Source organism: Aristolochia californica, unplaced genomic scaffold, assembly GCF_029961685.1.
Source record: "Aristolochia californica isolate CCGP_79_NKW_82.1479 unplaced genomic scaffold, dmAriCali1.0.hap1 SCAF_1, whole genome shotgun sequence".
NCBI classification, from domain to species: domain Eukaryota; kingdom Viridiplantae; phylum Streptophyta; class Magnoliopsida; order Piperales; family Aristolochiaceae; genus Aristolochia; species Aristolochia californica.
The window spans coordinates 38,646,911-38,658,952 of NW_027181770.1; the positions used below are offsets into that span (position 1 = coordinate 38,646,911).

Below are 12,042 nucleotides of genomic sequence, written 5' to 3' on the forward strand. Positions count from 1 at the left end.
TTTCCGGTCAAAGTCCTCTGTTTTCTCTCACGCTTCCCCCTCTCGGGTCTCCCCTCCCGGGTCTCTCCTCTCGGGTCTCCCCTCTCGGGTTTTCCCTCCTGGGTCTCTCCTCTCGGGCCCCCTTTCGACCCCCTCTTTCGACGCCCCCCTTTTGCTTTAAATACCATCTTATTTATTTTAAAACGATTTGACCTAAAAATCATCTCCATTTCACTAAGGGCATTTTGGTAAATATCTCCTTCTCCACCATAATTCTCTTGAAATTCCATAATTAAATCTATAAAAAGCATTTCAGGAAGAAATAAACCTTAAAAACAATGAAATATAATTCAGGAGAGAAAAATATGCAATATCGACAGTGATTAATGCCAAATTCAATAAATGCTCATTTCATTTGAAAACCGATAAATAACCACCTATAACACAATTATAAAGGTTATTCTATTATAATTAACCTAGTTCTCATGTCAGAATATGGCATCTATCACACCCCCAAACCTAAATCTTTGCTAGTCCCTAGCAAAACAACAATCGAACCAAAATTAAGCCTAGGAAAACAAAATGCCACTTTCGTAGGGAGCACGATTGCATTTAGCTCATGCAACAAGCCGTTAAACCCCTACTCTGTAGTAGTGGATGAGTTATGTCTCGTGAGGGTTTTCATGGAATTTACCCACAAAATTCATCTAAATCAATAATATAAAAAGAAAAAACTGAAGAAAATTTACTCCTCATTAGCATATGACTAACACTTAGTATCGTAAAATATCTGAAAATCATATGAGATCTTGCAAAATTTGAAAACCTGTGTAAAATATAGCCTATTATTAATCCAAATACACTCATTGTTACTCCACCTGAACCAATGTGACCCATAAGCTATTACTTCAACAGAACAAAGAGGCAACAAATAACAATAAAATCCTGGTCACATCACAATTAAGAGAAAATAGTAGAGTAAGCCTATTGTCTGACAATCTCACAAAAGAAATATACTAATGTCAATCTTGACCTGCAACTTCTTTCAAATTACAATTCGTCATCAAAGTTAAGGAAACTCATTGCTTCCAGATTTTAAATCATTTTACGCTATTACCAGCGCACTTTTGCTATTACCAGCGTAATTTTTTTTTCTTAACTGAATACTTTTGGTATTACCACCATTTTGTATTTGTCTTCACTGCACATGCACTTATTTTTAAGTGACCGACTGTTCCGGTGCATGTCCCGGGGTTTGCCCAGGCTGTTTTTGAAGTTATCTGTCTTTTGCATGCAAGAGCATTTCCATTTGCATTCATACATTACAACAAGGAATTTCACTGAGGTATAAAAAAAATGAGTTCAAACAGGCATACAAGACTATTCAAACTAACATAGATCAACACTAGATTTACATGTTCTCTTTTGCAACTAAGTTCTAAGTCTAATGCAATAGTAAGTTATCCCACTGAATTCTCATGGATCACAACAAATGATATCAGATTTCTAATAGGCATATTCCACACAGTTTTACGAAAAATTTTGAAACACATTTGATCAACTTATTTTAACTCTACTAATGTTAACCACATACTAAGAGGAGTAATTTGAAAACCGGGAACAGAAATAAAAAGAAAATTATTGCTAAAACATAAAAGAGTCGTTTCCTCCCCCAAACCTAAACCTGACATTGTCCTCAATGGAGAAAAGTTAAAACACTAGAACGACTACAAAAAGGAATAACAACTTAGCTAGTTATACTCCAGCAGGGTGAGGGTTAAGCTCCCTCAGGGATCCTAAATCCATAGGTGGGACCATATGTGTTTGGTCATCAACAATAATACCGAAAAGTCAATAAAGACCCCCAGGAATGATACATAGTCTCCCTCGAAGAAGGTTTACTCGTATCAGTAATACCCGTAGGTAATCATCCGTAGATGAAACCGCTAACCCACATCACACTTTGAAGAAATCTCCGTGTGACTGGCCACTGAAGGCAGCAGGAATCACGTGCTGAACACAAGTCCTTAAGTTACTCACCATAAGGTTTTCATTCAATACTTCAAGATCGAACTGGTCAATCCCAGAACGGTTGTTTGAGTACAGACCTCTCAAACTAGGGACCAAAAGTCTGGTCATCGACTACCGGAACCATTTATGCTCTCAGCCGGCAAATAAGAATGAATAAACCAAAAAAAAATAAAAAATAAAAAATAAAAAAATAAAATAAAATAAAATAAAATAAAAATAAAACTGTAATGTACAAAGGGACAGAAACGTGGGGATTGCCCACAATGTGCTAACTTTATAGTCGTAAGCAAGACTTTGACGCATTCAAGATGAATTCTCAAGATACGGTTTGAGCCTCTGACCGTTAACTTTGAAGACCGACCCATCTTCGTGATTGCAGATCTCAATAGCGCCATGAGGAAATATCTGTGTAACCTCAAATGGACCGGACCACCTGGATCTTAGCTTCCCTGTTGCAGGTAACTGTAATGGTTTACCCTGATTGGCCATGGTAGCTCTTACTTTGACTTCGGGTGTTTTCCTACAAATCTGTTCTACCTCTTCAGCAAAGGGAGCTAATGGTCCACCTAGGGAGCGGCGCCCGTGCATAAAAACACAAAAAGAAACAAAACGAACTATCAAATTAAGCTAAAAAACTCACTACTAAAAATATGAACTAACTAGAATAAATTAAAATAATTCCATAAAAAAAAAATCACCAAGTTAAAATTATGAAAGCAAAAAAATAAAAAATAAAATAAAATAAAATAATAAAATAATATAAAAATAAATCTAACCTAAGACCATGGAGAACAATGAAATACACTTAACCACGAATCCGGATTCTCAATCCTTGCGTCTAGCCCCTCTCGGGCGCCTAGAGTTAATGACAAAGATCGGATTACAGTAGAATGCAGAGAATCAATTTCCTATTGTGATGATGCTAAAATTATCAACTTTGGATTTTACCGTGATTCATGCCTCTCTCGAGCGCCACGTAACCACGAATCCGGATTCTCAATCCTTGCGTCAAGCCCCTCTCGGGCGCCTAGAGTTAAAGACAGAAATCGGATTAAAATACCAAAATCCAACCTCAATTATAATCTTACCCTAATTAGCTAATTTAATCAAATATCAAGAAAACAAATCTTAAATAAACCTTAATTATCAAATCAGATTCAATTAACATTCAAAACCTAAGTTCAAACTATATAAAAAATTAAATTCAATAATGACGAATTACTCCCCTTCTTCCTCCTCTCGCTCGGGCAGCAACTCGTTCTCATGGGTGCTGCAATTTTTGGAAATTGGTGGCGTCGGGTAGCAATAGTGAGTGGCCGGAGGTAGAGACGACGCCGGCGACGACGGTTAGAAGCCGACGGACGGAGGTAACGTCCGGCAAACAGCGAAACAGAGCTGACGTTCTCTAACCGGCTCTCTCAAGTCTCGGTTGGAGTCAGAATGGCTCCGGGACTGGTCGGAATATGTGATAGACGCCGGAGGATGGTCGGAAAGCAGAGTTGGCACCGGAGAAGCCCTCTCGAATCACTTCTCGACCTGGCGAGCGACGACTGTCGAACTCACCTCGACGGAGACTCTCACGAGCTCTCCTCGGGTTTGTTCTCGGTTGCTGGACGGCAGTGGACGGCGGTGGACAACGGTGGCGCGGCGGAAGGTATTGGCCCTGCGAACGATGGTGGGGAACTCCTCTCGGGTCCTCCCCTATTTCCGGTCAAAAAACCTCTGTTTTGGTCTCCGTTTCCTCTTTCTCTTCACGTTGCCTTCCCCCTTTTGTTCGACGCTTACCTTTCCTATAAATATGATTTTTCTTATTTGAAAACGATTTGCCCTAGAAATTACCTCCATTTCACTAAGGGCATTTTGGTAAATATCTTTTTCTCCACCCAAATTCTCCTGAAATTCCATAATTGAATCTATAAAAAGCATTTCAGGAAGAAATAAGACTAAAAAATAATAAAATATAATTCAGGAGAGAGAAATATGCAATATCGATAGTGATTAATGCCAAATTCAATAAATGCTCATTTCATTTGAAAACCGATAAGTAACCACCTATAACACAATTATAAAGGTTATTCTATTATAATTAACCTAGTTCTCATGTAAGAATATGGCATCTATCACACCCCCAAACCTAAATCTTTGCTAGTCCCTAGCAAAACAACAATCGAACCAAAATTAAGCCTAGGAAAACAAAATGCCACTTTCGTAGGGAGCACGATTGCATTTAGCGCATGCAACAAGCCGTTAAACCCCTACTCTACAGTAGTGGACGAGTTATGTCTCGTGAGGGTTTGCATGGAATTTACCCACAAAATTCATCTAAATAAATAATATAAAAAGGAAAACTGAAGAAAATTTACTCCTCATTAGCATATGACTAACACTTAGTATCGTAAAATATTTGAAATTCATATGAGATCTTGCGAAATATTAAAACCTGTGTAAAATATAGCCTATTATCAATCCAAATACACTCATTGTTACTCCACTTGAACCAATGTGACCCATAAGCTATTACTTCAACAGAACAAAGAGGCAACAAATAACAATAAAATCCTGGTCACATCACAGAAGAAATATACCAATTTCAATCTTGACTTGCAACTTCTTTCAAATTACAATTCATCTTCAAAGTTAAGAAACTCATTGCTTCCAGATTTAAAACCATTTTACGCTATTACCAGTGCACTTTTGCTATTACCACGTAATTTTTGTTTCCCTGAATACTTTTGGTATTACCACCATTTTGTATTCGTCTTCACTGCACATGCACTTATTTTTAAGTAACCGACTGTTCTGGTGCATGTCCCTGGGTTTGCCCAGGCTGTTTCTGAAGTTATCTGTCTTTTGAAAGCAAGAGCATTTCCCTTCGCATTCATACATTACAACAAGAAATTTCACTGAGGTATAAAAAACATTGAGTTCAAACAGGCATACAGGACTATTCAGACTAACATAGATCAACACTAGATTTGCATGTTCTCTTTTGCAACTAAGTTCTAAGTCTAATGCAATAGTAAGTTATGCCACTGAATTCTCATGAATCACAACAAATGATATCAGATTTCTAATAGGCATATTCTACACAAATTTACGAAAATTCTTGAAACACATTTGAACAACTTATTTTAACTCTACTAATGTTAACCACATACTAAGAGGAGTAATTTGAAAACCGATAACATAAATCAAAAGAAAATTATTGCTAAGACATAAAAGAGTAGTTCCCCCCCCCCCCCCCCCCCCCAAAAAAAAAACCTAAACCTGACATTGTCCTCAATGGGGAAAAGTTAAAACACTATAACGACTACAAAAAACAAGAATAATAAAGACCCCCAGGAATGATACATAGTCTCCCTCGAAGAAGGTTTACTCGTATCAGCCGTACCCGTAGGTAATCATCCGTAGATGAAACCGCTATCCCACATCACACTTTGAAGAAATCTCCGTGTGACTGGCCACTGAAGGCAGCAGGAATCACGCGCTGAACACAAGTCCTTAAGTTACTCACCATAAGGTTTTCATTCAATACTTCAAGATCGAACTGGTCAATCCCAGAACGGTTGTTTGAGTACAGACCTCTCAAACTAGGGACCAAAAGTCTGGTCATCGACTACTGGAACCATTTATGCTCTCAGCCGGCAAGAGAGTATGAATAAACCAAAAAAAATAAAATAAAAATAAAACTGTAATGTACAAAGGGATAGAAACGTGGGGATTGCCCACAATGTGCTAAGTTTATAGTCGTAAGCAAGACTCTGATGCATTCAAGATGAAATGACAGGTTCCTTCAAGAAAATCACCATCACTTCGTTCGGTGTGGGGATATTCTCAAGATACGGTTTGAGCCTCTGACCGTTAACTTTGAAGCTCGACCCATCTCCGTGATTACGGATCTCAATAGCGCCATGAGGAAACACCTGTGTAACTTCAAATGGACCGGACCACCTGGATCTTGGCTTCCCTGGAAACAAATGCAATCGTGAGTTATAAAGTAAAACATTCTGCCCAACAGTAAAAGACTTGCGAAAAATAGATTTATCATGTAAAAGCTTTGTTCGCTCCTTATACAGTTTGGCATTCTCATAAGCATCATGACGTATCTCCTCCAACTCATTCAATTGTAACATTCTCTCCTCACCCGCTTGAGTTAAATCAAAATTTAAAACCTTAATGGCCCAATAAGCTCTATGCTCTAGCTCAACAGGTAGATGACATGCTTTGCCAAACACTAGGTGAAATGGAGACATCCCAATAGGAGTCTTATAAGCGGTTCGATAGGCCCATAAAGCATCGTCCAATCGAGTGGACCAATCTTTCCTATCAAAGCGAACTGACTTCTCCAAAATCCGTTTGATCACCCTATTAGAGATTTCCACTTGACCACAAGTTTGCAGGTGGTATGGAGTGGACACCCGATGAGTGATGGAATATTTCTTCAATAAGGTCTCAAATGCTCTGTTACAAAAATGAGATCCCCCATCACTGATGATCGCTCTCGGGGTACCAAATCGATTAAAGATATTTTCTTTTAAAAACTTTACCACCACTTTGTGATCGTTTGTCTTACATGATATAGCTTCAATCCATTTGGAGACATATTCAACAGCAACAAGGATGTCTTGATAGCCGAACGAGACAGGAAAAGGATCCATGAAGTCAATACCCCACACATCAAACAATTCAACAATAAGAATGGGGTTAAGAGGCATCATGTTCTTCCTAGACAAACAACCAGTTCGTTGGCATTTATCACACACCTGACAAAACTCATGGGCATCTCTTAATAATGAAGGCCAATAGAAACCACATTGCAAGACTTTAGCCGTTGTCTTTCTAGCACCAAAATGTCCACCACATGCGTGGGAATGACAAAATTCAAGAATGTTGGCAAAGTCTTGCTCATGTACACAACGCCTAATGACTTGATCAGAACACACCTTGAACAAATAAGGGTCATCCCAAAACAAATGTTTGACTTGGGAAAAGAATTTCAACCTATCTTGTTTACTCCAATAATCAGGAATCTTATGAGTTACAAGATAGTTGACTATGTCAGCAAACCAAGGCAACTGGGATACTTGGAGAAGTTGTTCATCAGGGAAGCAATCATTTAAAGGAAGGAATCCTTCCTGAGGTGCTACACAGATCCTAGATAGATGATCAGCAACAACATTCTCACAACCCTTCTTATCTCGAATCTCAAGGTCAAATTCTTGCAATTGCAAGATCCATCTAATCAAGCGAGGTTTAGTGTCCTTGATGGATAATAAGTACTTCAAAGCAGAATGATCAGTGAACACTATAACCTTTGACCCTAACAGATATGATCTGAATTTGTTCAAGGCAAACACAACAGCTAGCAACTCCTTCTCAGTGGTAGTGTAATTCAATTGAGCATCGTGAAGAGTTCGGCTAGCATATTGAATGACATAGGGCATTTTATCCATCTTTTGCCCCAAAACAGCCCCCAATGCATAGTCAGAGGCATCACACATCAACTCAAAAGGCAAAGACCAAATAGGGGGTTGGACAATGGGTGCAGTGGACAAACATTTCTTCAGTGTTTCAAAAGCATGAATACAGGCATCATCAAAGGTGAAAGCAACATCTTGAGCAAGTAAATTCGTCAAAGGACGAGAAATTTTGCTAAAGTCTTTAATGAAACGCCTATAGAACCCAGCATGGCCAAGGAAAGAATGCACCCCCTTCACAGAAGTAGGTGGTGGCAGATTGGCAATTAGGTCAACCTTGGCTTTGTCCACTTCTACACCCCGCTCAGACACTACATGTCCTAAAACAATTCCTTCTTTCACCATGAAGTGGCATTTTTCCCAATTCAAGACTAAATTGGACTTAATGCAACGGGACAATACGAGTGAAAGATTGTGCAGACATGTATCAAAACTAGAGCCAAACACAGAAAAGTCATCCATAAAGACCTCTAAAAATTCACCAATCATGTCAGAAAAGATACTCATCATGCACCGTTGGAAAGTGGCTGGCGCATTGCATAAACCAAAAGGCATGCGTCTGTAAGCATAGGTGCCAAACGGACACGTGAATGTGGTATTTTCCTGGTCTTCTGGAGCAATGGGAATTTGAATGTAGCCAGAGTATCCATCTAAGAAGCAATAAAAATTGTGGCCGGCCAATCGCTCTAGTACCTGATCAATGAAAGGTAGTGGGAAGTGATCCTTCCTAGTGGCGGAATTAAGTTTTCTTTAGTCAATGCAGACACGCCACTTGGTGGTAGTTCTTGTGGGAATCAATTCACCACTCTCATTTTTCATTATCGTTATCCCCCCTTTCTTAGGGACAACTTGAATTGGACTCACCCAGGTGCTATCGGAAATAGGGTAAATGATTCCTGTCACAAGCAACCTGATGACTTCTTCTCTCACAACCTCCAGCATATGGGGATTTAACCTACGTTGCATCTCACGTGAGGCTTTAGCCCCTCCTCCAAATGAATACGATGCATACATATGGAGGGGTTAATCCCTTTTAAGGCATCAAGAGTCCACCCCAATGCCTCTCTGTGTGCTTGTAAAACTTCAGTCAATTGTTCCTCCTGCTCAGTACTCAAATAAGAGGAAATAATGACTGGTAATGAGTTCATGGGTCCCAAGAACTCATACTTCAATGTGGGAGGAAGTGGCTTAAGGTCTAGCTTGGAAGTTTCAAGAGGTTTGTCCAAGTCAAGAGGAAGATCCTGTGGATGTTCAGTTGTGATAACCTCATAAGCTTCCTCCAACAGAGGTACAGAATTGAGTAAAGAATTAACCTCTCGGAAATATGTTTCCTCATCAAAATAGTCCATGTCTAAAGATGTTATGCAAGACTCAAAAGATTCAAGAGTGGATTCGTTATCAAGCATAACAGTTTCTATATTAAATGCAGGACTCAGATCATCAGACTCAAGTGGGTGGTGCCCGACATTAAATACATTCAATGAGACCTTAAAATTTCCAAAAGACAACTCCAACTCACCACTTTTACAATGAATGATAGCATTAGATGTGGCTAAGAAGGGACATCCTAGGATGACAGGAATTTGGTTGGTCACATCGACTACTGGTTCTGTATCAAGAACAATGAAATCAACCGGGAACAGAAATTTGTCCACTTTTATCAAAACATCTTCAACTATTCCTCGTGGTATCTTGACAGAACGGTCAGCTAGTTGAAGTGTGATGGGAGTAGGCTTCAATTCCCCCAAACCTAATTGCTGGTACACAAAGAAAGGAAGCAAATTCACACTTGCCCCTAAGTCAAGAAGAGCTCTCTGGATGGTATGTTCACCAATGACACATGAAATTGTGGGACATCCAAGATCTTTAACTTTAGGAGGAGTGTTATGCTTCAGAATTGAGCTTACATTCTCAGTAAGAAAGACCTTTTTGTTAACATGTGGTTTTCTCTTCTGTGTACAAAGGTCTTTCAAAAATCGTGCATAGGCAGGCACTTGCCTAATAGCATCAAGAAGTGGAATGTTAATGTGAACCTTACTAAACAGTTCCAACATTTCATGCATGCTATCTCCTTTCCTAGGTGGGCCCGATAACCTCTGCGGATAAGGAGCTAATGGGACTTGGTTAGGGATCTGCTTGGCTGTTGGTGGAGAACTTGGAGGTTCTTCACTCAATGATGTGTCCCCATTGTCATCCTTTGACTCCATAGACTTAGTGGTCCCTACCCCATTGTTCAACTCACGACCACTCCTAAGGGTGGTTATGGCTTTGGCTTGCTCATGGTGGGGTTTGGAACTCAACTCACTCTCATGTGTGCTTTTGGGGTTAGGAATGGTTTGACTCGGGAGTCTATTTTGTGCTTGTTCACTCATGTGGCTGGCCAACTGACTCACTTGCATTTCAAGTTTAGCAATGGAGGACTGTGTATTCTACATGAATAATTGAAGTGTATCCTCAAGTGAAGGTTTTTGTGGAACCAATGGTTGTTGAGTGAACTGTGGGCGCGGAGCTTGGGGTTGAGTAAACCCTGGAGGACCCCCAACCTGTGGGCCCTTGGACCATGAGAAATTTGGGTGCCTAGCCCAACCCGGATTATATGTTTCTGAAATAGGATCCTTCCGGTTCGGTCTATGAAAATTCTGGACTGCATTCAAGTCCTCAATGAGCTCTGGGTAGGATGAACTAGATGGACACATTTGTGTGGGATGAGATGAACCAGAGCATATGGCACAGACAGTAGATGGGTTAGGAGAAGGTGAACTCTTGGACACCATAAGGGCATCAATTTTTCTAGTCAACCCTTCAATCTTGGCCATGAGCATGGGTGTTTCACTAACCTCGTAAAGACCCCCTCTTTTGGCTTCGTGGGATCTCCTATCAACATTAAATGATGAACCCCATTGCTGAGATTGATCACTCAACGTTTCAAAGAAGTCCCACGCTTCACTAGCACTCTTACCCATCAAACTCCCACCACTCGTTGCATCTACCATGGATCTAACCTGAGGTGTAAGACCTTGATAAAAGTATTGCACTAAATGCCATTTCTCAAACCCATGATGCGGACACCTATGGATCAAATCCTTCCATTTCTCCCAGCCTCATAAAAGTGTTCACCCTCCTGCTGCATAAAGTTGGAGATTTCTCTCCTGAGGGCTGTAGTTCTCTGATTGGGAAAGTACTTGGACAAAAATTTCGTGACTAATGTGTCCCATGAAGTAATGCTGCCCACCTCTAAGGAATTAAGCCAAGACTTGGCCTTATCCTTAAGTGAAAATGGAAAAAGTCTTAACCGGATAGAGTCATCTGAGAAATTCTGGAATTTAAAAGTTGCACAAATATCTAAGAATTCCTTGATGTGGTAATATGGGTCCTCCTTCTCCAACCCATAGAATGTAGGGAGGAGTTGGATCACACCCGGTTTCAACTCATAACTGGCGGCAGTAGTGGGTGGCAATATAATGCAAGAAGGTGATGTGAAGTGGGATGGGATAGAATAATCCCTCAGGGCTCTACGGTCACCTGCTGCAGGTAACTGTAATGGTTCACCCTGATTGGCCATGGTAGCTCCTAACTTGACTTCGGGTGTTTTCCTACAAATATGTTCCACCTCTTCAACAAAGAGAGCTAATGGTCCACCTAGGGAGCGGCGCCCGTGCATAAAAACACAAAAAGAAACAAAATGAACTATCAAATTAAGCTAACAAACTCGCTACTAAAAATATGAACTAACTAGAAGAAATAAAAATAATTCCAAAAAAATAAAAAAATATAATACCAAACTAAAATTATGAAAAAAAATAAAAATAAAAAAAAAATAAAAAAATAAAAAAATAAAAAAAAATAAAAAATAAAAACTTGATGTAGAATTTTAGTTATTCTCTATCCCAAAAAGAAATTATTATTCTGGACGAGGTATGCTATTCAATGGAAAAGGCATGCAAAGATCTGGGAGAAATTCGAGCATGGTATGAATATTCCTTTGAATATTCGGCAAGGGAGCCACGTGCTCCCGCAGAAAAGGTCATACGACCTGAAATATCCGAGCAAGGTGTACGCACACAAGGGAAAGTGGCAGAAGTTGTCTCGTCAGAGAAATTAATTTTTTTTTTATGTTTACCAGTCAAAATCCCTGCGGAAGATTTGGGGAAATCGGTGACGGAAGGGAATGCTGCCAAAACCCCGTCGGTAAGGGTTGATTTGGGTTCAACCTAAAAAAATCACTCCTCCCGTCCAACTGAATGTCTTCCAAAACAGCAGGCAGAAAAATCCCACTCTGCCTCTATCTCGACGAATCAGTTCGTTTGACCCTCCACTATCTCAGAAAATATACAAGCAGAGAAGCCACCAAGGGCTGCTACTCATCACCGGAAACAGAGGAAGAGGCGCCGTCGGAAACATGTCCGGTGGGATGTGACTTCCAACCACTCCCTCCCACTCGCCGTCCCCCTCTCGGTAAAACCGAGGGAACCCAACTTCCTATTTGGGTGGGCGTGGCTCCGAAATTTTTTTCAGGGGGAGTTGGCTTCCGGCCAACTGCAATTAGTCTCAATCT

The 12,042-nt window shown here is 40.1% G+C and overlaps 1 non-coding gene across 1 annotated transcript; it reads left to right on the forward strand.

Moving 5' to 3' along the window:
* The first annotated feature begins 10,538 nt into the window (after positions 1-10,538).
* Positions 10,539-10,644, forward strand: LOC137965278 (small nucleolar RNA R71). Its single transcript, XR_011116045.1, has one exon. It is a non-coding gene; the product is annotated as a small nucleolar RNA R71 (small nucleolar RNA).
* The last annotated feature ends 1,398 nt before the right edge of the window (positions 10,645-12,042 follow it).